This window comes from Canis lupus, chromosome 2 (genome assembly GCF_011100685.1).
Source record: "Canis lupus familiaris isolate Mischka breed German Shepherd chromosome 2, alternate assembly UU_Cfam_GSD_1.0, whole genome shotgun sequence".
NCBI classification, from domain to species: domain Eukaryota; kingdom Metazoa; phylum Chordata; class Mammalia; order Carnivora; family Canidae; genus Canis; species Canis lupus.
Genome location: NC_049223.1, coordinates 52,941,170 through 52,967,749, shown reverse-complemented (window position 1 = coordinate 52,967,749; position 26,580 = coordinate 52,941,170). Strand labels below are relative to the sequence as shown.

The 26,580-nt window shown below is 43.2% G+C and overlaps 1 long non-coding RNA gene across 10 annotated transcripts in view; it reads left to right on the top strand.

Annotated features, from left to right (window-relative positions):
* LOC119870277 overlaps window positions 1-26,580 on the top strand; it is a 55,384-nt gene that overhangs the window by 8,636 nt on the left and 20,168 nt on the right. For 3 of the 10 annotated variants that reach the window (XR_005355628.1, XR_005355631.1, XR_005355630.1), the window contains exons 2-4: window positions 13,454-13,564; window positions 15,295-15,435; window positions 19,600-19,705. This is a non-coding gene — a long non-coding RNA (uncharacterized LOC119870277). Of the gene's footprint in view, window positions 1-2,952; window positions 3,131-3,217; window positions 3,319-7,843; window positions 8,120-9,459; window positions 9,871-11,281; window positions 11,377-12,069; window positions 12,201-13,453; window positions 13,565-15,294; window positions 15,436-19,599; window positions 19,706-24,146; window positions 24,195-26,252; window positions 26,385-26,580 lie in introns of those variants that run through there. The other 7 variants (XR_005355635.1, XR_005355632.1, XR_005355637.1 and 4 more) reach the window with 7 other exon arrangements.

Here is a 26,580-nt window from a genome sequence, read left to right as displayed (position 1 = left end):
CTATTTTCTTCTGGGAAATGCATACATAAATTCCAGGAGTTTAATGCCTTCAGCTCAGTCTTCTCACCTCATACTGAATGCCCAGCCTTCTCTCCCACAGACACACCCATTGCAAGAATCAGCTCCTGTAAAAAGTTTTCTAGTCACTTCACTTTGCACTCCCTAAGTAATTCTGTATTTAGTTTGGCCCAGATATTGGTGTGGAGAGTGCCTGATAGTTAGATTTTGATCAATTTGTGGGTGCCGCATCCTCCCACCCAGGTAATTTGTATAGTCCTTAAGGGCAAAACTATGTCTTTTCCAACTGTGGTTGCTCTGAAGATATCTTGTGTAGTGCTGTGTATGCAGGTGGATGAAAAATGCTGGCTGAGTTAATGGCAAAACTACTGTGGGATTTCAGACCTGTGAGAAGGTGTGCAAGAAGCCAAAAAAGAAAAGTAAATCAAGTATTAGTAGTCTTTTATAGTAATCATATCTCAATTGATGTATTCAGTCAATAGCTATTGAGCATCTGTGTGGCCATCATAGTCTGGTAAGAGACATAGAACGATCACATATATAAATCCATAAACATGAATTTAAATTTAAAAAAAGAAGAAGAGGGATCCCTGGGTGGCGCAGCGGTTTGGCACCTGCCTTTGGCCCAGGGCGCGATCCTGAAGACCCGGGATCGAATCCCACGTCGGGCTCCCGGTGCATGGAGCCTGCTTCTCCCTCTGCCTGTGTCTTTGCCTCTCTCTCTCTCTGTGACTATCATAAATAAATACAAAAATTAAAAAAAAATAAAAAAAAAGAAGAAGAGAAACCCATACACAAGACATTTCGATAGTATTGGGGTGTTGAAGGAAATAAAAGAAGTTGAGGTGAAAACAAATGACTGGCCAGGAAGGGGACCTTTGGGAAACCCGAGGAAGGTCTTGCTAAGGGAGGGGATGATCAAGCCTGAAGTCTGAGGAGATAACCGTGGAAATTCTGGCAAGTGTTCCAGACAGAAACCTTGGAAGCAGACATAAGGACCAGAAGCAAGGTCTGTGTGGGGCAGACGTACCAAACTGGAATGCTAGTGGGGAGGTCAAAGATGCAGGCTGTGCCAGACTCTGCAGGCCTTGGATGTCCTAGTAAGAAGTAAGGATTTCTTGGTGGGCAGAGTAAGAGTCTTGAAATTTGCAGTTTACAGGCAAATGATGATGCAAAAGTAAATCTATGTGGGTTCTCCTAGTTATTTCATCTGCTTGGATCGGCGGCCTTAAGGAAATTCTATAAGTGACCTCTAGGGTAGGGAAAGCTTTGGTGTATGGTGTTCCCTTTATTCCAGCAAAGCATTTCCCTGACACAGGGTTCAAATGCATGAAGGATGCATTATCATTCACTATGGGTTTTTTTTTTCCCCTAACTGTGCTGAAAGGTGAGGAAAGGCCTATCCCTGACAAAATGTTTATCTCATTTTCCCCGGGTGGTCACTTGGAGTAGTGGAGTCGTGGCTGATATATATATCATTGTGCCATTTATAACATCGGTGGACTACAGAGCTCAGCTTTGTGTTTCATCGCTTTAATAGGAAACCTCTGAGTAGTGGAAATGGTTGATAGACACTCGGTGGGTCAGTTATCTCTCGCTGAACAACAAATGACTACCGATTTAGTGGCTTAAAATGAAAAACATTTATTACCCCGCAGATTCTGTGAGTCAGGAGTCTGGGCACAGCTTAGCAGGGTCCCCTGCTCAGGGTGTCAGAAGGCTGTCATCAGGGTGTCTGCTAGGCTGCATTCTCATTTGGAGGCTTCCCTGGGTGAGAGTCTGCTTCTAAGCTCTCTCAAGTTTTAGAGAGAATTCATTTCCTGGTGGTTGTGACGCTGAGGCCTCTGGCTGGTTGCGTCTCTCAGTGGAAGCTGCCCTGAGCCCCCTGCCGTGTGGGCCAATCTGCCAGCAGGACGGGGCCTTACGTAACACAACATAATCCTTAAAGTGATAGCCTATCACTTTTGCTATATCCTGTTGGGTTAGAGGCAAGTTCTGAGTCCTACCCACTCACAAGAGGATCAGAGGACACAAGGGTGTATAGGCCAGCAATAAAGAACCAAGGATCAGGGGATTTTATTAAAAAAATTAAAAACAACAACAACCACATCTTGTCCTCGGAAGTTATAACTGATGTCATAACATCCCATGGTTGCTGATAAGCAGACATCCTAAACATTTTCCTTTTATACCTTTGAACTTTGTTCTCCGTGGGTCTATTCTCGGGGTAGAAGGGGAGGGACATCTTGGAAACATTTATTTATTTATGTATTATTTTATTATTTTTTTAACTTGAAACATTCCTTTAAAACTGGTTTGTAAACTGAAAAAAAAATAAAGTCTGTACAGTTAGTGATTTTTTATGACTGTCCGAGGCTACCTCCTATCTTTCTGAGGTGAGACCCCTCCATCCTGTTCTAGCTCATGGGCAGCCAAAATAAATCTGCTGCATTTTTTCACCTGCCTTTCTAGGAGAGCAGGCTTCCCTGGAATATTTGCAGAGCGAACCTCCTCCGTGCACACTCACATGATGCTCTGTCATCTGTGGGAGGAGAGCCAACGTTATAAAAAGTTGCCAGGGAAGAAGAAAACGGATCACAGCAAAATAACCTGGGCACTTAACCAGCCTGAACTTGGCCTGCTTGATGTCCATACACTTTTAGGAAAGATTTGCCTTTTATAGTCACTCTCTCCTAGCCAGTATTGCAGTGGTTTCTTTTGCTTCTGGAAATTGGAGGCCCCAAGACCCTAGATCCCAAGTGTGTTGTTGTCAGGTCAGACATAGCACCAAAGAGTGGCTTCGAGGGAGCACCAAGAATCCCCGTTATTGTCATATTCCACTCCCTTCCAACCTCCCTTCCATCCTCCCTTCCCTGGCACCCCTGCCTTTTTCCTTGATGCGGACAGGGCATGTTTTCTTGGTCTTGTCTACAGTGTCCCATAAACTAAGCTCCGGAAAACCAGGCTCCTGCACCTGAACTCTCCCAACTGGCTCGCTGCCCCCAGACGTGTCTCCCTGAGAGAGGGTCCAGGCTTCTCCCATTTCATGTTGCTGGCCAAAGAGAGATTTGGGGAACCTTTTTCTTGACCTTCCCTTTGGAATTCAAAGGGGGTAAGTCCATTTAAATATTGTCTGCGGGACAGATGTGAGCTAGCTGTGTCGCAGGCCCTGACAACGGTTTTGTCTCTTCTCTCGGAGGTGGTTGTTGCCAACCTCTGTAGGTTTCCCTGGGTCACAGGAACAGAACTTACAACCTGTGAGTGTGGATCAAGACCGATGCCACAGCTTTGATCAGTTAGGTATGAATAAATTAGAAATTTATGGTCTAAATTCCCTTTGAAATACATACACACATGGAGGTTAAGGGGAGAAAGCGTTTGGCAGAAATAGCCTGAGAAGTTGCCAGCCATATAGTGCTTGGAAATCAGCCAGACGGAGTTTGCCAAACCTATAAGCAGCCAGGTTTGCTCATCCCCACATTAAAGGAACATTAAGGTCTTTATCTATTGACCTGAACCTAAGAAAAAAGGGGAATTCTAGAGCTGAGACTAATGCTTTTTCGAAAAAAAAATCACCGTCTGCCGCCTGATTATTGTTGAGACCTCTGTGCGATGTTGCCTAGCTCACGCGTGACATGCCACAGTACACAAGGGTGGAGCTGGCGAACAAGTACAGGATGCTATAGAGGGCAGGGGCCAGTTAGCCTCATCAGGTCGAGCAAGCATAAGAGCAAGCCCCTGACTGCAGGCAGGGAAAAGGTAAATGCAATGTTAGGAAAGGTGGTATCACGGAATGGGCAAGGCCCCAGCCGCATCAGGCTACAAAATCGCTTTCTAAAGAGCCCAAGATAGAAAGCGTGCAATAGACACATCTTGCAGTCCTAAGGAGAAAAGGATTCAAATAATAGTGATAATCACTATTGTTATGAGTAGTACTGCTACAATTTATTAGATGCCGAGCATGTGCTTACCTCCCGTGTTCTGTGCTGAGCTCTCCGCCTATGCTGTTGAGAAACCCAACAGCCCTGCAGTGCAAGTATTAAGCAGTTGGTGTGATTTCTCTGACGGAATTCCTGATTGGAATCTTGAAGTCGTGTTACAGATCATCTGAAACTTAGGTGTTTGGGAAAAGTATCTCTGAGCATCTAGAATGCCTGAGACTTAGAGGTTCTTGCAGATTTCCAGCCCTTCAAATATCCTGCCTTGCCCAGTCTGTCCCAGACTGATTATTTGCAGCATGTCATAGACCCAGTTGGACAACTGTGAAGGGTAGATGGCCCAGTCCATGCTGAAACTTGCTGAGAAGGAGAAAATCGTATTACTTGGGCAAAAACATTACCCAAATGTTTTTGGGTTATACCCAACTGGCCAGTTCTCTATTGATGAGGATATGTGAGATAATATTTATGGAGAGCTTAGCATGTATCAGATACCGTTGTGATAGTTTCTATGTATAGTAACTAATTTAATATTTATTTATTTATTTATTTATTTATTTATTTATTTATTTATTTATTGAAGTTTGATTTGCCGACATACAGTATAACACCCCCAGTGCTCATCTCATCATAATTTAATCTTTAGAATGACTTTATGCTGTAGTTTTGGTTGTTTTTTTGTTTTTTGGGTTTTTTTTTTTTTTTTTTTTTTGGTCATGGGTGACTAATAGTTTGAGGTGGTATTAGAATTGGTTAACTTTCATAACAAACATCCTCCAATCTTAGTGACTTCATACAAGAAAAGATTGATTTCTTCCTTAAATCACTGTCAATCACATGAGTGGCAGGCAGGTTTTCACACCATGATTTGGGAAGGCAGCAATAGCTGCGGGGGCAGGGGAGGGTGTCTCAGAATCTTCTCCTAGATCTTCTGCCACTGGCAAGCGGAGCGTGAGAAGAGACAAGGAGCCCAGAGGATCTCGTGGGAGGTTTTAGGGGTCAGCCCAGGAATGTCATTCTCACTTCTGTCTACATTCTAATAGAACTGGTCACCAGGCCCCACAGAGGTGAAGGAATAGAATGGGAAATGTGGTTTTCCTGTGCTCCCAGGAGGGAGAAGAAATAGCGCAGTGGATGTATTGGGAGACCTCTGCTCCAGAGAAGTGCTGTTATCATCCCTGCTTTAGAACTGAGGGAATTAAGGCATTGGAGGTTTTGATACCCAAGAACACGTTCATGTTCAATACCCAATATCACAGTCAATAAGTAGGATGAGGATTCAAAACCAAGTAGGCCTATTTCTGAGCCCACACTTGTAACTACAACTCTCTACTGCCTCTCAATTATTGCCAGGCCAGAAATGTTACTCTCAAGTCATCACTATTTGGTTTGATGATTTTACCCCAGATATGGCCCCAGACTATTATTCAGACATTTTTGTGATTGGGTAGGTGTGCCATTTACAGAGCCCCAGTCACAGATGATAACAAAAGGCAGTTAGACAGACGGTAGAGGATTCTAAACTCTGTCGGAACATTTAGCCTCAACTTCCCCCCCCCCCCAACCTCCGTATTCTTTCCCTATCTCAGACCCACCCACCCACTTAGTAACCTCCAGTACCGCTACTAGTGGAGAAAAAAAGAAAGAAAAAAAAGATAAGAAAAAAAAAAAAAAAAGGAAGACAAGTCCTGATGAAGCTTTCACAGTATTGAGAAGGTCAAAGGGAGTTGAGCGAGTGAGTATCTGCCGGCACTGAAGTTAACCAGACGTTTGGCTCTTCTCCCAAATGGATGGTTAAAAATATCAGACCATGAGCACTGAACCGGTTTAGCCCAACCTTCAGCCTTGTGCTCAACAGCAGGCTGCTCCATGATTTTTCTTACCCTCCATTGCTATCTCTCATGTGTCCAAAAACATCTGAAACCATCTCACTGAGCCTCCCCCGTGGTGCCTTGCCCTGAAGTCTTAGAGACAACCTCACATGGGCCTGGGCAGACCCTTGGAAAGTTGCAGAATCCTGCCTGTCAGATGTGTACATGTCAACACGCCACCTGTTCTGGCGGGAAACCAATTTTCTTTTCTGTTTCTTCCTCCTTTGGGAAACGTGCCTGCTTCTGGCATCTGTCCCCGTGTATCCTGCTCACACACTAAGACAAAGAAGTCATTTCATTTCTCAAGTCGTCTTGGCCACTTTAAAAAAAAAAAAGGTCTTGCATTCTCTCTTAATAGCCCTGTTTATTCCTTCATCTTCCTCTACTTTATGTATTTAAAACTCTTCTTGTTTCCTGGTATAATATTCTCGCTCCACATTTCTCTTACAGTTCACTTCTTTGTTTTTGTTTGGAGTCTTCATCTTTTTAAAATCACCTTTGATTATATGAAAGAATGCTTCTAAAGGAATCTAAGGTGTTTTCATACGCATCAACCACTGATCTTAATGGTTTTCACTGCTGTTCTGGAACATTGTGTCATTTATCTTTAGATAAGCTTGACTATTTGCTTTTCTTTCTCCCTAAGAGTGTATTCTAAGTTATAGATGGCATGAGTTACAAAACATGACAGTATTGAAATATGGGCTTTTACACTATTGATCTATACTTTAAGAAACACTGCTTCCTGTATTTTTTTTTTTTAAGAACATTGGACTTACTCTTTTTTCCCTAAATTCCTGCCACCTCTGTTGTTTCAAACATGATTTCTTTGGAGTGTGAAAAGAAACGAGTTCCAGGGAGGTTGCTTCACTGCCGTGTAGGCAGGTCAGATGGATTCTCTTCTTCCTACAGAATCATCCTGTGATCTTGGTAAAGTTAAGCTGCAGGACAAAAGTGTATTTAAAGAAAGATATTATGGGACCGGAAGCTTAGAGAATTTAACTTTACTTCTGTGACTCAGATGCCTCCCATTTTAAGAAAGTCCTCTGAACACTGTGTACTTTGGTTTTGCCTTTTCATAAAAAGGGAACCAATAAAAATATAGCATCTACAATGTAGGCCTCTAACAGACTTCCAATAAATGGCTCGTTAAAATCCTTTTCAAAAATGATGTGAGTGAAAAATTAATGAACTTACCAGGAAAATGGAAGTTTGTTTCCCGGGAATTGGTATTTTATGAACATTCTATGCCCTTGTCCTTCTGTCTTCTGCCAAATTTTTGCCAATCTCCTCCAATGAGCAATACTTGGATTTGCCAGATGTGTTTCAAAGAGCATGAGAATTTTAGTGAAAAACATGAAAAAGCAAGGTATAATGAAATATGTGATGTGTGCTCTTGGATATGGAACGGATTTACTTGTCATCACCCCTCTGTCCTCTCTGAGACACAGTGTCATCATCACTAATTCTGCAAATTATCAAGGCACACCCATGGGCTCAAATCCTAGCTCCATTCCTGATGGCTTCTATGATTTTCAGCAAACTGATAACCTTTCTAAAGGTTAGGGTTGATGGGTAGGTAAGAGAGTTTGACTTAAGACCTTAGTGTCTTCATAAGTAAAGTCCTCTTTGGGAGCTGTAAGGATCACATGAAAAAAAGCAAGGGAAACACTTAACAGAGTGCCTGGCATATTGTTAATATGCAACAAGTGGCTCTCCCATAAGCTCGGTGGAGAATATTCTTAAAATATTAAACTAGTCTCTCTTCCTCCTCCCTTCAAATATTAATCCCTAGCAAACCGTGCTTCCTTAAATTCCTTTGGCCTTTACAGTTGATGGCCACAGGGAAAGAGAGAGGGTGGGCAGACACTTAAACTCAGAGGTTATCATTTCTCTCTGAGTTGATAAGCTAATGTTTTGATTTTATAGTATGACAGTAGCCTTGAAAGTCAAGCTTTTTTGGGGAAAAAAAAAAAAGAGCCTTCTACTTTGTAAATCTTCCCTTTACTTATCTAGAGTCAAGTCTGGTAAATTTGGACTCCAGAGCTTTATTTATAAGACCTAGAAAAAGGAAGAAAGAAGATATGATGTAAGAATACATTTCATCTGACTGAAAGGGAAAGTAAGAAAGCCCTTCAGGTTCCAGAGAGAGGAGTCCAGGGCGGGAGGAGAAAGAGAGGCAAGAAATATATCAGAATTGAGGAAAATGACTTACCATCAAGATAAAGATTCCATGTGGAAGAAGGTTGGAGAAACTCTCACAGCAGGCTGACCCACCCCAAACATCTCAAGGTAAACATTGGTTAATTCAAAAGCCCTTTATGGGGGCGCTCCCTGTCTTCAGCCTAGCACTGGGCCAGCATGGCACCACACATATGGGAGTTCCGAAAGGCTGGAGGTACCCTTCTTGGTGCACATGGAGCCCCAGAAGCCTCGTGTGTCTAAGTAGAAGAATCCAGAAGTACTATAGACTCCTAAGCCACAGAGGGACAGAGAACGAAGAGGTTATTTTATGGTGCTGAGCCCTCACGGCAGGAGGCTGTGGCAAAAAGCACAGCTTCTACTTCAGGTGCTAGGTACAAATGAGGTCAGCCGTGTCACGCTAGAGACAAGAATGGGCAACAGAGGCAGGATCCAAACAGTCACATCATGTTAGGCCTGGAACATGCAAGGCACAACAAAGAGCAGCAGCATTAACTTTCCTCTGCTCTCTGCGGAAATCAAGTACTCTGGAATAAGATAGGATCTGAGAGAAAAAATCAAGAGTCTGTGTTTGCTTTTGTGCATCTGAACATAATTCATACATTTCTGGTCCTTCTATGGAAGTAATTGAGAGCTGGGCTCATATTGAAGCTGGCTTTCAGTTTGTGTGTGTGTGTGTGTGTGTGTGTGTGTGTATTGGGGAGGGAGGCTGAGTGGTTAGCATAGCATCTAAGTACCTCACAGAGATGTGAATAGGGAAGGCGATATTTTAGAAAATGAATTTCAAAGTTCCACAGAATAATAAAGGTAGTTAGTCTGTCACAGTGACATCATTTTTTCATATGAGTGGGTCACCTGAGGGCATCCACCAAAATGCACACCTGTAGCCATGACACACCACGCCAGCCACTTAGCTATAGGAGGAGGCCTAAACAAAGTTTATGAGTTCTAATCAGATATATCTCACTACTTACTGCCTGAAGCACTCCCTGTTTGGGGCTGAAGTAATTCAACTAAAAATATACCTACCAATCAACACCTCCCTGTTGTTTCTAGCTGCATGGACGCGAAGGGCAGAAAAAGTCTCCAAATATACTTCAAAGAGCCCACAGCTCTTCAGGACACTACTTCACACCAGTGTTGTGGAAAGCAGAATAGAGGCGTAGCACAGTTACCAATAATGTCAACAAACTCAAGGTGTTAGTGTGTGAAACGAGGTGGTTATTTTGATGACACTGATTATATCAACTGTTCCTCCTTACAATCACAGGGTACTTTTAGATCACGAACACTAAAATTACCCACCAGTAATTTGGAGATCAAGTTTATAGCAACCCATTCAAAATAAATGGGTTCATTTTGGCTCCGTGGCATTAGGCAACAGAAGGCATGTGAGGTTCTCAAACTGGTTTGTACCACTTTCTTTGTAGCTCAAGCTTGAGGAAGATCTGGACAGAAGGTTCTTTGAGGCATTGCTCAACTGGAGGTCATTTCTGCTGTTGGCAGAATGGAAATCCCAAAAACACGTATTTGAGAGTCCACAGACTGTCTTCATAGTGTATTTAAGTAACTTCAAAAGCTTTGTTGGAAAATAATTATGTAATCCAGGTCCTTCTGCTTCATGAGGAATCACTATGTTCCCGAACACCCAACAGTCTTATTCCAAGTCACCATACTGGATACAAGAAGTAGTGTCTCCTCCTCAAGTATCTCTAAGCATCCCTGGCTGGCTTACATTCCTGGTGGTTGCTTGTCATATCAGCTGCATGTAACCAAATCTAACTGTGGCGGCTTAACCAAGCAGATGAGGGGTGTTATTGTCACACATTAAAAGTCTGGAGGTGAGCAATCCTCTGCAAGGGCTCTGTAAGGTCTTTAGTGGTCTAGGCCCCCTTCAATATTTCTTTCCTCTCCCTGTAATGTAAGCCTTTTGCCTCATGCTTGTTGCCTCATGGTCACAAAATGGCTGCCCCTTCTCTGCACTCAGTGTCTTTGCTCTCAGCAGAAAGCAGGAAGCACTGAGGGGCTCCAAAGAGCTAAAAAAAAAAAAAAAGAGGACTAGGGGACAACACCTGGGGCAGCCAAACAAAACTTTCCCAGAAAGCAGGTTTTTCATTGTCTCATCCACTTGAGATGAATGTTCATGCCTCTGTTGTTGTCTGGGAAAGCAAAGATTTTAGAGAGATAAATGCCACCTGAAACAAAATCTGAATAGAGTTGGTAAGGAAAAAGGGGAGCCCGAGCTCCGTGAGCACACAGCAGTGCCTGCCACTCTCCCAGCCCTCTTCCCACACCTCTGCTCCTGGCTTTTCCACATTGGCCATGTCTGGCCATTTCCTACCTTCTAGGCAGACCCGAACACTGTATATCAGATACACGTGCCTTGGCAGTGGCCTCACATCTTTTCAGGGGCCTCCTGAGTATTTCTTTGTGATCGTCCAGCCTGATGCCATGCTGCTGAGACCACTTTATTTCCCTATTCACTCAGTTAACGGGTGCTTGAGTGGTACTTCGAAGCGTCAGGTCCTGCTGTAGAGAGAGACTGATGGAAGGAACCCAAATCTCAAGGCCTCCCCTCAGGGAGCTCACTCCATGGGGAGATGTGATTGCTCAGCCCTTATTTGTCCCCATCTCTGGGCACGTTTGTGCAGAGTACACACCCTGACACTGTTTGTGACGACCCTGTCAACACCCTAGGGATCCAGGCTTCTATCTGCCCATCTCTACCAGAATAAGTCAGAAATAAAGACAAACAGGCAACAAACATGATTTTTTGCCAAAAGGAGCCCACTGCCTATTCCAGGTCTCCCATGTCCTTAAGCAGAGCATTTGCCGTCTCGGTTGGAAGTGCCGGCCCCTATGTCCGGCCTCCATTTGTTCCTTAAGAAAATCATTCTCACCTTTTTAGCTGCATGAGAGAAATTTTGCTCAACACCAGTTCCAGTTTCCACCTTTATAGTCACCACGAGTTAAAAAAAATTGGGGATCCAGTGTTGGAACCTCCCATCAAACTTACATCTAATGGAAATTCCTCATGGAGCAGTTCATGCCCATTGACAGCTAGTGGCCTCATTTCCCTGGCACACTTTACCTGATGGTCTGTGTGCCTTCTGAGGCTCCTTCACAAAGTTCAGATTCGGTTTTTATGTGAATCTGGTTGATCTGTTGCTTTGACCTTCTACTTTGTTTAGGGAAGAGGAGTGATAAAATTTCAGTTCTGACCACATCTTTTCTCTTTCCCTCTTGACTCAGCATCCCACAGGTAGAGAGAACATGACAGTGTCAGGGTCCCATGGAAAGGTATTCAAAGTGGAATGGGATCCTTGAGGAGTCCGGAGATCCTGTAGGTGGGTGATCAAGGCTGGTGTGGTTGTGATTATGAGTCTGTAAACTTGCTAACATGGAGAAGTCCTCACCAAACTGTCTCTTGTCCAGCTGCCGTGCTCTGTTTTGTGTTCTCTGGTCCATCTAAGCATTGGGGTTTCCTTCTCTCACCTTGACACCCTCCCTGAAGAGCTTCTCGCTGTTCTCTGTCTAGCCAGATCCTTTAGACCACATTGCCTCGAACTGTCCTTCTTAAACTCAGCACATACCACACCGCCTTACTGGTCCTACTCTGGCCTGCCTGTCTCTCCCTCAACACTGGAATACAGCTGTGTCCAGCTACCCAGCACCCCACCCCTGTGCTCATTATGCCTGTTCTGGTTCTTCAGGAAATGCTCGAACTCACAAAACGGGTATTGGGGTCTCCTACATACTCAGGAGCTCCCTGTTGTACGCTGTGTGACTCCCTGCCCAGAATAGACCATCTATACATGGGGCCGCAGCAGGTGTAAGATGCCAAATTCCTCTTCAACGTGCTCAATTTTCTAGGCAATTTATATTTGAGACCGTAGGCAAGTGGCTGTGTCACTAGTTGTAGGCTTCTCTGGGTGGTGACAGAAGCATGAGGAAGCCAACCATGTTTCCTCCACCTATTGAGGCTTCTCTGTGCCAAAGCGGGTGCAAAGCACCAAACTCAGGCTTTGTTTTTCCTGCAGCTTTTGACTGAATCGCTCCTCCTTGGGAGTCCACTGATGCTGGGTCCTCAGAGGAGTATGTGTAAAGAGAGGCACAGCTGCATGCCCATGCTAACGAAGAATGCAGAACCTGAGCTTCAGTTTTCTTCCCAGTAAGATGGGCAATTAGCTATCTCTCGTAATTTGATGTAAGGATTATGTGAAAAAATGTATAATGAAGTCCTTTATACGGTGCAGGTGCTCAGCATATATTAATTCTCTGCTCCATCCCTGCTATAGTCTCATGTTGAGATATCTATTGATCAGTTGCATGAAGTCTCATCCCCCCCATTATTGTGAACCCCTCCAGGAGAAAAGTCACATCCTTCTTGTTTTTACATACAGAAGAATCAGATGATAGAACACTAAGAGTCATAAAACCATGAGCTTGTTCATGGACCTGCCATCTGTTATCTCTGTGACTTTGGACCAGTTCACTTGTCAGTAAAATAAGGGGTTCAGTTTGGAGGATTGCTAATTTCTATGTGTCTAACCTAAGTGTCCTAAAGAACTTAGTGATGGGTACCCAATAAGCATGATACACAAGACTGTTTTTTTTTTTAAGATTTTATTTATTTATTCATGAGAGACACAGAGAAAGAGAGAGAGAGGCAGAGACACAGGCAGAGAGAGAAGCAGGCTCCATGCAGGGAGCATGATGGGACTCGATCCCGGGTCTCCAGGATCACGTCCTGGGCTGAAGGAGGCGCTAAACCACTAAGCCACCCGGGCTGCCCTGATACACAAGACTTTTTTTTTTTTAATTTTTTTTTATTTAAGTTCCAGTTAACATACAGTGTCCTATTAGTTTCAGGTGTACAACATAGTGATTCAACACTTCCATACATCAGCCAGTGCTCATCACGACAAGTGCCCTCCTTAATCCCCATCACATATTTACCGCATCCCCTCACCCACCTCCTCTCTGGTTACCATCAGTTTGTTCTCTAGAGTTAAGAGTCTGTTTCTTGGTTTGCCCCCCCCCTTTTTTCCCTTTGTTTTGTTTCTTAAATTCCACATATTCAAAACTTTTAAATAGGCAAATGTGTGAGTGTCCGTCTTGATGGCATTGTGGTCATACTGGGTCTTCCCTCCCAATGGGCTCATTCACGTCTGAAGACTAGAGAGAGCTCAATCATGCTGCAGCTCCTCAGGCCCACAGAGGAAAAGTGTCCCTTCAATCTGAAGCCCAATCCCCAGCCAGATTCTATGAATCAACCAAGTCACACAAATGCACACCCTCCCCTAAACTCCATCCACCCCAGTCAACTAGGGTGATGTGGGGATGCTGGTGGGAATGTTAGATCTGGAGAGACAGGTATTTAAATTCGGGTTCTGCAACATCCCCTTTGTTTCTCTCCCACAGCTGACGATGGAAGCTAAGGTACACAACTGGGAAACAAGTGTTTGGCACCTTTTCCACCTGCAGACAGGGTTATGATTGTATTGATGTCGAGCATGGCTTGGAGATTATCAGGTAAAAAAACGTGATATTGGTCAGCTAAATTATAAAATTTCCAATTCTCCTAGCACATTTCTGTATACCGGAGAAAGGTATTTCTTTGCCTGAGGCTGTTTATTTACAGTCATACAAAACCCAACAATTTGCATTACAACCAATCAATTTAAAAGGTATCTTTGAGCCTATTTTAAACAAAGCTGGGATGAAGGTCCTGGTTCTTGATGCCTTCATAGTAGTGTTACAAGAATATTTACCACAATGATTTCTAATGAACTAGTTTCTTTTTTTTGTTTGTTTGTTTTTTCAAGAATGATAAGACAAGGGACACCTGGGTGGCTCAGCGGTTGAACATCTGCCTTTGGCTCAGGGTGTGATCCCAGGGTCAGGGATCGAGTCCCACATCGGGCTCCCTCCATGGAGCCTGCTTCTCCCTCTGCCTGTGTCTCTGCCTCTCTGTCTCTCTGTCAATCATGAATAAATAAATAAAATCTAAAAAAGAAAAGAATGCTAAGACAAGATCATTCTGATATGACTCATTTCTGCCTCTGAAGGCCAGGAACCTCAAACTGAATACAGGTTTTCATAATTAATTGAAATTGGCCAAAGGTAAGACTGCAGAGAGGCAAGGATTGGAAATTAGTCACCAAAGGGGAAGGAATTGTCCAGTTCAAAAGATAAGTTCACCTCTATTTTAGCACATTCCTCATTGGAAAATCTGGACTAGAAGGCAGTAAGGTAGAGATACAACTCTTCCTAAGATGTGAGCTAGCTCCTGGCTATTTTCAATTTTCACACATTCTTTCACACATAACACAGATGTTATGAAGGCTGTCAACTCAAATGTACCTAGGCAGAACTAATATATCCTGCTTCATCGGTTTGGAATATGAAATAACTCTACATTTCTTTGAATGTTCAATTTATAATAATTCCAATTCCTTATTTTTGCTGAGAAGAGAAGTCTATACTTTTTCTCCTGGCCATTGCCCATGAGAAGTCTAAGAACCTAAGTCCACACAGGCCAACACGATCACTCATGGAAAAAGATGCTAGTTCTTGCTGTGTCACTCCTGAAAACATTAGTCCATCAGTCTAGTGCAGACAGAGGGGCTGCTGCCATCAGCCATCTAGGGACCAGGGGAAGTTGGCAGGGGAGAGTGCTTCTCCCTGGAATGCCATGTTCCACTCAGGCATGGGGCTCCCTACCCTAGCAAGCTGGGTTCCTGCCAGATGAGTCTTTGTGATTAGTCTTCTTCTCTCATATATTCAGCCTTTTGCCACTGGGCATGATCACGGTGTGATGATGACTGAATCTGGAAGGGATAGTATCAGTGCCAGACTAGCTCTCCTCTTGGATAATCTTGACCCTGTTCTTTTTTTAAAAAAATTTTTTTAAAGACTTGATTTATACATTCCTGAGAGACACACAGAAAGAGGCAGAGACATAGGCAGAGGGAGAAGTAGGCTCCCCACAGGCTCCCCACAGGACTCAATCCCAGGACCTCAGAATCATGACCTGAACCAAAGGCAGACGCTCAACCACTGAGCCACCCAGGTGTCCCAATCTTGACTCTGTTCTTAAGCTTAAGGCACTCAAATGTGCCTGATGGTGAAGTTCCCCTTGGGCCCCACCTCAGTGACTTTTCTTACTAAATTAGTTCAATTAAAAAAATTTCAGTGTTTCAGAGATGTTTTAATAACTTAGAATATCCAAAGTAAGGACTCTGATTCCTGTTTCTCTTCAGGTCTCACAGAATCGCATTATAACGATAGGGATGGTGCATGGAGGAGTGACACTGTCCAATGCCATTGCCAAGAGCAGCCAGGCATTAAGACGTTGTCAAGTCAGCGAATATCCTGTTATAACCCCTCTTTGAGAACAGTGGGTGAGTGCTAGCCTTGCATCTGTTGAGCCTCTCAACGTAGCTCAGCCCAGAACTAAAGTGTCTACCTCAAAGTGACTTGATAACTGGAATCAGAAACAGCAACTTCTAAGTGTTTTTTTCTCCAGAGTAATAATAAAACCATAATTTCAAGTTCAACATCGTTGGGCTACCAGTAATAGTTTGTGTGAAAAGTAATGGTTTGTGAGAATTGATTGAGTACGTTTCATACATAAATTAATACTCAAGGGTAAGGGAAAGAGTCCTGAGCCCCAACCTGGGCCCGACCTGTGCTAGTCCTGGCATCCTGGTCCCCCTACAAAGCTAAGGCTCAGGGAAGTGAAGGAACCTGTCCATTATCACAGAGCCAGTGCATGGCAGGGCTGGGATTCAGAACCATGTCCTCCCGACTATAGCATCTGTGCTCTTAACCACTGCACCCTACATCCTCGCCGGGTGTGCAATAAGGTAAGCTGTTCACCAATCAAATAGGCAGCAAGGTAGAAAACCGAAGGTATGAGGGTCCATCTAAAACTCTGTCTCCTCCTCTCTTCACATCACTGTCCCATGCCAGGTGTGCCTTGGTGATTAATGCCTCTGACGCTCTGGGTGTGTCCAGATGATATGCTATCTACAGCACACAAATGGGAAATTTCAAGATGGTGTTCTTTAACAGGCTTGCCACCAAATGCTGTCAGAAAACTAAAATTGTCCAGGCTATTTTGAGACCAAATTCAAAGTTTTATCCAGCTTCTCCCCAAAGTAAATTGATGTTCATGAATCTCAGAGCTGTTCTCTGCCTCACATTTTAGTTGGAGTCATGTAGCCAGAACTTGTGCTCATTCTAATGCATGTCCCTGTGTTGACCCCAATCCTTCTGAAAAGCCCAGTGGAATTACATGGTCTCAGATGGAATCAGGGGCCTGCATTCATTAGCTTCAAAGTAAAGAAAAAGAAGGCAAGAGTTGACTCAGAACATGAACACAGGACCAAGAGTAAAATTAGAATTCCCCATTTAATGTTTACACATCTCCTAGGCTGGGATGGGGGGTGGGGGGGTGGGGAGTATAGCTTGTTTACTTTTGAGTGTAAATTACTGAGTTTTCCCACCTTGAGATAGAAACCTAACCTGTGAGACAAAATTTTCTTTTCTTCCCTCCTTTTCTAACAAGTAGGGATGACTTGGTGAAATGTGCATCGGTTTTCATTTCAGGTGAGAAAATAGAAGGAAGGCTGCAATATCTAAGTAATGTGTCGAAGATGCATCAGAGACTAGATGAGACAGGACGTTAGTATAAATAGTAGCAACGACTGGAAATTTCAAGTCCCCCCCCCCCCCCGGCCCAGTCCCCCAATTATTGGCATTTGACACTTGGCCCTGGGTCCTGGAGTCTTCATGGTCACTGTGTAGCAGGGTGATGCAGGGAAGTGATGCAGGGTGACACACACAGAGAACCTTTCCTGGAAATGGGTTTGGAGGAGAGCTTATTATAAACAATAAGCCCTTGTGTATGGGATTGAAAATAGACTCAGACAGTGCATAAGGTTACGGTTATGTGTTGAAAGGCTAAAATCCACCATCTGTCACCTATCTACATGCCCTTACTGAAGCATTTGCCTCTGCCTGGAATCTCATTCCAGGAACTCTGACTAAGGGATTAGGCACTTCTGTATACAGAGGCAGTGACTTATGGTAGATGGCCATGGAATTGAAATCTATTTTTAAAAACAGAAAAAAAATATATTTTTTTTTCAAGAAAGGAGGTGATGTGTTAAATGGTCACATGATCTGTCATCTGTTAGCTCATTCCTGGTTATCTACCTGTAGCAGTCTCATGGACTCTTCTGGGTCAGCTTTCATGGCTTTTCCTCCATAATTGTATAGGATATTATCTAGTCATAGCCCGTTGTTGGCTTCAAGCTGTATGAATGAAAAGCAGTGACAAGCTCTCAGACTCTGCCCCTCCATATAAAAAAAAATCATAATTTTCTATCATTGCTTTTGATTGTATACTAAAGTTATCATTAAGTAGAAAATATTTCTGGACCAGAACCTGTATATATGGGTCAGTTATCGCTTCCCTTCCACCATGATGTACATGTCAGTCCAAATTCTTCCTTCCTGTCTCTCTTTCCCCTGTGATGCAGCTTCAGTTCTGGAGTTAGCTGTATCATTTCAAGAGGATATTTTTCTATCAACCCAAAGCCTTTAGGAGGACTTAGGGAAAAGTATTTTGGCACTTACCTAGGCAGGATGATTGTGCTGGTTGTAATACCATTTTGGAAATTAAAAGTGTCTTGAGTCTTGTGATTACATAAACTCCTGCTTGGCAAACAAGGATTGTTTTGGCATTTGTGGGCCTGGGAGCTAACATATCATCTTTTTTACCTAAATTCTTTTTCCGTGAGTCTGCATTGTTGGTGAAGGCACAACCCAGGGAGGCGCTGGCTATAATTCCAGGCCTAGAGCCCACGAACAATGCAGGGGTTTGGAGGGAGAGAGCTCAAATCTCTTCAGTCATTTTAGGGGGTAGGGAGGACGGGGTGGGAATGTCCCAGCTTCTCATTCCATTGGCTCATGTTCAGCTACAAGAATGAACTCAAGGGTGCACGGGGAAAGCATGGCTCCTGTGTTCTCATAAGACGGTCCCTGAAATAGGAACATTTCATGTATTAAATGAGTCCTAGTGGCAGCTGAACGCTATAAAAAGTTAGAAATTTTACCCTAAGTACAGGTTCCCAGCCTGTGGGCTGTGGGCTCCCGGCAGGCTGCAGTTTGGTAGAGGGCAGAAAATTCACAATTGCGTAGAAAGACCCTTGTGTGATATGTGTCACACAAGTGTGTCCAAGGTCATCTAGCTGAGTGGTTAAGGGTCTGGAGCCTGATGGATTCAAACCCTGGATGTGCCTTATACTAGGCCCCCAATAAGTGTGTGTGGCCCCCAAATAAGTTATTTAACCTCTGAGTGCTTCTGACTCTTGATCTGTAAGATGAAGGCAGTGGCAATACTACTGGTGGTCACCTTAAATCAGTTAGTATGTATGACCTGGTGTTGGTCACAGGGTTAGAACTCAACACATTTCAGCTATGATTATTTGACAGATATATTTGTGGCTGCTCTCATGATAAATTAAAAATATACTCAGTTAAATATATACTAAAGTTATCATTAAGCAGAAAATATTTCTGGACCATTTAAATGTGATTTCATCGCTATTCTTTGTCAGTATATATGGTTTCAATGGATGGAAACCAAACGTAGGATTATCATCAGAAGAGGATTCTTATTGTCAGAAGGAGATGGAAGGAATAAAGAGGTGGAGCTGAGTTATTCTGAAAGAGGAAAAAAAAAACACAGCTGGCACACATGGCCCGCGTCTGCTGGTGGGCACCAGAGACAGACAGGTGGGAGGGCCCGTGATACTTTGAGGAGCTCATAAAAATGTCCTAAATTCTTTGGAAATTAGAAGTAATGTGTTCATGTGTAATTATTAATATTAAATATACATTTCTCTTTGGTGTGTAGACATTTAAAATATAATTTTTCTGTATCTTTATGTGAGAAGTTGGCCAACGAAGGCAAATGTGTCAGGGCCCATGGATGTCCTGATGCGGCCCAAGTGCAAGTGCTTCTGTTACATTTGTTCATGTCCTTTTCTGTGTCCCCTACTGAATGAGGAAGTCTTAGGAGCAGAGACTGCATCTTATTTGCCTTTGTACATATGGAGCCTTTCTTGGTGGCTGGCACATTACAGGCAACCAATAAATATTTGAAGAAAGAAATGATTAGCATTTGGGGTGACATGCAACGAGCGTGGTGCCCTGGAAAAAAGGGTGTTGCTTCATCTCTAAGCAAGTCAATCTCAGCGCAGCCTAGAAGGGCATTTGGAAGTGGCATTTGATGTTACATGGATGAAAACCCAAAAGTTTTCACTGAGCAGGGCAAAAGAGAGGCACATACACAAAAAAGGATTTCTCTGGATTTGACCGAGTGCAGTGCTTACATGAAAGACTGAATGTTGAGCTCCACCTGGGGCCCAGCTCCTGGGGAGGGAGCCCTCACGTGTGGGACCTGGCAGACAGGGGTTGTTCATAGCAGAAGGGGGAATGCAACTATGGAGACTTGAATCCAACAAGTTACACCCTCCCCTCCCCTCTCCTTTTAGGGCTCTTCTGGGTCCTCGGCTGCCTGAGGCCAGGGAAGGAAGATGCGCCTGGTAGGACAGCGGCACCCCAGGAAGCCAAGGTCTTGGTGGCAAAGAACAGTGGGAGGTAAATGGGATTGCCAAGATTGTACCCAGTGCTTCCTGTGAGCTGGATCTGCTTCATGGGATGCTGGGGGTGTGGCCGGGGGCAGAACTAGGGAGAAGCATGAAGAAAATCAAGGTAACTCTAGTCTGTAGGAAAAAGGGAAGTATTGTTACTTTGGATTTTTAAGTGAATCAAAAATTTCCTTTCGTTTCATTGCTTATATTCAAAAATATGTCAGATTTACTGTGAACTATTCATGGCAGGATATACACAGAAACTAAGTAACAACATGGATGATTCTTAGCAATAAAATATTTAGCGATTTTTCATATGGAAAATTTTAAACATATAGAAACAGAAAGAATACTGTGATTTTTCTCCACGTACGTACCGCCCAGCTTCCATCGTAGCCAGCCTTGTTTCATTGGTATGTCTTACAGCCTTCCCCCTCCCTTATTATTTCGAAGAAAAGCTCCAACATCATAGAATACCATTTTTTATAATGTTAAAAAATAACTAAAATTATAAAAACACATTTTCATGAATACATGGGTGCAGTAAAATCATATAAAAAGAAATTCAAGACAGATGAAAGGCACAGCACTTGGGGTGGTAGTTCCTGCACATGGGCAAGGGTGGGGTTCCATGTAGATTAGTGTCTGGGATTTTGTTTTCAGTAGCCAGTTCTGGGTACCTACTTGTTACCTTGGTAACAATCACTGATGAAGGGAGCTTGTGGGGGGCGGGGTTCAGTCAATTAAGCATCTGCCTTTGTCTGAGGTCATAATCCTGGGGTCCTGGGATGGAGTTCCACCTTCAGTGGGGAGTCTGCTTCTCCCTCTGTTCCTCCCTTGGCTTGTGCTCGCTCTTTCTCTCTCTCAAATAAATAAATAAAACCTTTAAAAAAATCACTGATTAAAGAACTAGACATAAAAGGAGACCATGTAGAGACCAATAAGAGAAGGCGAGTGAACCAAGGGTTCACATTCATCTAGTGATGTGTACAGAGGACCCATGGGTCCTTTGCTGCCTGAGCCAGTGGTGTCATCATCTTCCTTTCCAAAGGTGACTAGAGTGTGTGGTGGAAGAGGACCTGGAATCCAGCTTCTTGGAAGAGCTCTACATGAGTAGAGCTCTGTGTCCACAAGCACGTCCATGTCCTATTTTGCTATAACTCATTTCACGTTGCCTTGTTCCTGCCTGAACCATGGGACCCAGAACCACAGCTTGGCTAGAAGAGGCTGCAGAGTGATTGCATCCTACACAGGAGAGGCACATCCATTGCAGCCAAATGTACTGTGGGGGCTCCAAGAAGATGCCTGTGAGGCGAGGTTTATTTCTGGCAGGCAGGAGAGGTTCCAGAGCAGGGGAGAAGACAGGGAGGAAGGAAGAAGGAAGGGGGGGGGAAAGGTGAAAAAGACAGAAAAGGAAAAAGTCGGGGGAGGGTTTGTTCATAGCTATTTACAGTGTATATTTTCTCAATCCAAGATGTATTTAGATTGATGAATTGGAAGAACTGTTCCACTTTCAGCCCATGCCCTCACTTGAGTTTTGCATTTTATTACAATTGTGATACGTGGAGTTGCTTGATTTAATTAACTCCCACATAGTGAGCAGAGAGGTGAGGGCAGAGTGTAGTCCACCTATTAAATCCTGGCTCTCACCTATTGAGCAGGTCATGGAAGCTCTCTGGGCCTCAGTTTTCACATCTTAAAAACAAGGAGGTTGGACTAGAAGATGCCTGAAATGGTGTAACATTTTCTGATAAAAGGAATTTTTATATTTCTTTTCGTATGGTTAAGTGACTTGAACCAGACCATACATTGCACAGAAATGAATATTTCACAGGGATTAAAAAATAATAAAACAGTAAATTTGGTCTCCAACTCCCCCTGATTAATGTTAAATTTCTACCCATGCAGTTGCTCAGATCTTGAATTCTCATGTTTTTCCACATTTCCTTATGACCTGCACACCTTATGGAAAAGTAAGGGCTGTGACATCTTCTCCACAAAATCTCACATTAAATGGAACAAAACTTTTTTTGATTAAAGAAGAAAAATATCCTATTATGGGCCAGCCTCCAATTCTAGATTCTGTATTTAATAACAAAGTCACAGGTAGAAAATGGCTCTCTGATTTTGAGAACCACGGGATATGGAGCACCAGCCCTGAAGCTCACACATACATAATTGAAGGATGCATCTTTTTGCATTGTGTACACTCTGATTCAAGGCCCAGAATCATGGCTTTTCTACTTGGATGGGAACAAGTGACAAGGCCTGAGGTGCTGAGTCCCTTTGTGTCCAAGGGAGAGATGCTGAGACAGGAGTACAGCCTCTACTGTCTGCGCTCCTGGGGTGATCATAGGGCATATGGAATCAGGATTAACATATCACAGGGAGTAAATAGAAAGCCTGGAATCAAACCCAAATATAAATTGCACTCAAAATATGATGAAGATCAAATCAGTGGGGGGAAAATATTATTTAGTAAATAATTCTGGGATAACTTTGCCCAGTTGAGAAACTTCAAGTTGAAACCTTAGCTCAACTTATACTTAAATACATTCCAAGTGGACTAAAAAATTAAGTATAAAAGTAAAACTACCTTCTAGGTAGAAAAAAAACCCAGATGATTTTAGATCGAGAAGCCTTTTCTAAGGCAGAAGCTATGAAGAAAAAAGTGGATGAATTTGACAATGTGAAGATTTTATATTTCTGTACAGGCTAAAAAATAAACATTAAAGGCAGAGGACAAACTTGAAAACATATTTGCCAAATATGTGGTAGATGAATTAGCATCTCCCTTACAGTGAGATTTCTTAGTCAATTCAGGTAAGATAAACCATCAAAAACAAAAATTGACATGGACAATAGGCAAGAAAGAAGATTATAAAGAGTATAATCAAAATAGTATAAATTAAAACAGCAAGATACTATTTTGCCCATAAAGTCAAAGAGTTAAAAGACTGATAATACCCCTGGTAGCAGTGTGCTGAAATTAGCACTCTAAGATTCGATTTACTCCTGGCTTTGATTTTAGTATAAAATCCTAGGATAGACATTTAAATTTTCTGAGCTTCAATTTTCTCATCTGTAAAATGGAGCACCTAATAGTCTTAGATGTTACTGTAGAAGCAGCAGATACCATGAGGGCCCTAAAAAAGGTCTTGGCCGGAAGGGAAGCCTGAAACCATGATTCATTGGTGACAACCATGACAAGAAGTGGTGATGGAAGCCACTTCCAGTGGCAGAAACTTCCCCAGTGGAGCATGTGCTGAGAGCCCCTGGGATGGGGCTGTGTCCAAGAAGTATCACTAGGGACAACTTCAGTGAACAGGAACTACCTCAGAGCTGCCATTGAGAATCACAGGTCAGAGATGACCCTGGGGAGATCTCCGGGGAGGTGAAGACCACTGTGCTTGTGCGTGCGTGTGTGCATGTGTTTGTGTGCATGTGTATGCGTGTGTGTGCATGTGTGTGCATGTGTGTGTGTGTGAGATTAAAACATGTGGATTTTAGAACCAGACTTCTTGGATTCAAATCCTGATCCAACTATGTGGCCATGTGAAAAGTCTCTATGAATTAGTTTTCTCATTTGTTAAGTGTAGATAATAATTGCATTTAACTCCTGTGGTTATCATGAGAATTTTATGAGTCAATACACAGAAAACATTTAAAGATTCCTGGAACATAATAAATACCTAATCATGTTTATTATTATTATTATTATTATTATTATTATTATTATTGCTATTGGGAACACTGTTACTACTACCACCACAATCTTCCTTTAAAAAGAGAAAAAACCTGGATCATTGGAGCCTTAAAACTTCTGGTTAGCATCTCCATGTAAGCCCTAGAGCCCCTCTAATTTCAAAAAAAAAAAAAAAAAGTCTGCTAGAGAGTTCCAATCATAACAGTAGGTTATTTCGCTTGCTACATAAAGAAGTCTTCATGTATCATTTGGCTCTGCCCCCCCTTTTCTCCATGCAAAGAAAGGAAGGAGGCCCTAGGGTCACTTACAGCATTCACAAAGGTGCAGCCCCTTCTCAGCCCCACCAGAGACCCTTCTGGGTGTTCAAAGCCTCACATTAATGCTCCAGATCAGTGCCCCCAGTGGAAAGGCCATTACTGTGCTCTGGCAACAGAGAGGCCAAGTATAACTCCTTGCTTTCTGTATTCAACAGGAGGTTCAAATATCTCAACCATGAAAATTTCCTAAAGAATTTCCCATGATATTTTTGGAATCTCCAATGCGGGGGTGTTTGATTAGAAAAAAAAATGAATGAGAGCAGGTCAACCTCCACTTGCCAAATTACTCTGCCCTTCCCTTCCAGGTCAAAGTGTGCTTTGTGCTCCATGTTAGCGGTGCTCTAAGCAAAACATTTTCCCTGTGTAACTTGGAAAATAAAAAGTTTGGGAAAGTAATTTTTATTTATTATTTATTTTTTTTAAAGATTTTATTCACTTGTTCATGAGAGACACACAGAGAGAGGCAGAGACACAGGCAGAGGGAGAAGCAGGCTCCACGCAGGGAGCCCGACGTGGGACTCGATCCCAGGACGCCGGGGTCACACCCTGAGCCGAAGGCAGCCGCTCAACTGCTGAGCCACCTGGGTGTCCCAGGAAGCTAATTTTTAAATACAGCACCTGGGGGGCTGGGACCAGTGACATGTGCAGAATGGGGCTGCAGTCAGGGCTGATGCCCACTGCCATCCCCAGGGTGGGAGCTGCCATTCAGAAGAATGCCCACTACACGCTGTCTCTCTTAGAGACATGTAATTGGAATAACACTCAATTATTCACATCATAAGAAAGAGAGTGCATTTGTTTTGACTTCTACCTCTTGTGGAAGGAGTAGAGGTCTGAGAGATGCTGGGCTCATGCCCCTGCCGTCAGATACATATGGTGAAATGGCCAGGTTGCAAGAGGTTAAACGGTTTGCTCAAGATTACTCACTCAAATTCTTATTAATGCGAGGGAACAAAGGAGAAAGGAAGAAAGGAACTTTTTGCCTTATATACCATCCATGCTATCTTGTTCTCCGGAGAGAAGGGGCCACAGCCATCCACGGCTGTACAATATGCACCAAGTATTCCAACTCTAAGAGGCAGCCAGAGAGGAGAGTAGAAAAGCCACAAAATGTCTGATTACACAAAAGTGAACAAAACAAATCAGGTCCTGGATGTTGACCAGGCATCGCCCCAGAAGATGGCTATTCCACCTGTGTTGTCAGAGATGAGTCGATAGGAGGGAGTAATGAGAGGTGATAATGCAATCCAGCTTTGTTGGCTTCTCGGAGGAGCAACTTGACTTTCCTGTCATATTTAATTATAGCTACTCTGAGCAAACAGACTCTGTTGCTTCTTGGGTTTCTTGGAGGATGCCGAAGACATTGTTCTTCTTTTCTCCGTGTAGTAGGAGGACCTTCCTTTGGCGTAATGTACGCTACTGGCTTGGCCAACTAACTGTGAAAACATATTTGCTCATTGTCATTGGGAATGACAATGGCAGTAGTGATTTTCAAGGGCTGTTCCAAGAACTGAGGGGAACACTGTTTGTGGGGCAGTCACTGTTGTGTCTAGCACATGTTTCTTCCCTAAATAAAGGTGAATCTCCTATTCATTTGTGGGAAGTAGAAACGGGCAAAAACGAGTGGGCACCATACCATGTCAGCCTTTTCCCTTTGCCGTCTTCTCTGCCTTGAACTTGAAACAGAGGGCTTTGGCCTTAGTAATTTCCACTCCTCTCATATATTTGTTTTTCCCTCTGTCTCCTGAATTGTGAAATATCAGAGCAACCAACAAAATAAATTTTTAATTCACCAGCCGTTTGAGCCTGTGGAAACCTGTGTTCAGATAAGACAGTTTCACCCCATCGCTGGCTATAGACTCGGGGTCATCTGTTTATAAGGAAGGGAGTGCTAATGCTGTGGATTTAATCTGGATATCGTATCAAAATGTATTAGCAAGCCGAGAGTTCAAGTTATGGGGTTAATGTGACTAAACCCAAAGTAAAGACAACTGAGTAGCTTACTCACAATACGCTCTAGAGCACGAATAAAATTGGAATATCCCATTTAATGTCAGCATTTAGTGTGAGGTGCTGGGGCCGGAACACAGCCTGTTGATATTTGGCAGAGTGTGTCAAGAGGCACATCTCCTCTGGAATACAACTTCAACCATTTGATCCTGGTTGTTTTAAGTGAAGAAGGTCAACAGATCACCCAACCTTAAGGAGAGACATGTAAGAAAACTGCATTTGTATTACCTGAAGGAAGAGAGGAGTAGGACTGGATGAGTGAGAAGCCCAGAAACCACAGAAGAGGAGCAGATATGCCAATCCTATGAAAGTTTGGTTGGACCATGGGACTCAGAAGTAGTAGGAGCTGTTTCAATGAGAGAGGCAGAACAAAACAAAAACAAACAAACAAACAAACAAAAAAAACAAAGCCCAGATTTACTTATAGAGGGAAAGCTCTTCAGAATATGATATTTGCATTAGTTGGGTTTCTCAGTTGGAAACAAACTTTGGCTAACTTACATAAGAATGATTTCTTGCAGAGATGTTTAATTGCCTCTGTAAAGCCCTGAAGATGGAGAACCAGAAATCAGAGGATTCGAGAGCTACAGCCAAAACCATGCCACAGGGATTTTCTGGTGAAGATAATGGACTCATTTGCTATGACTGGCTGAACCAAGTACCACGGACTGGGTGACGTAGACAACAGAATTTTATTGCCTCGCAGTTCTGGAGGGTAGAAGGCCATCAAGGTGTTGGTTCCTTCCAACGGCTAGGAGGGAAGGGGCTGTGCTAGGCCTCTCTCTTTAGCTTCTAGATGGCCAACCTCATCTCCACATGGCAGCCTCCCTGCATATATTGTCATTTTCT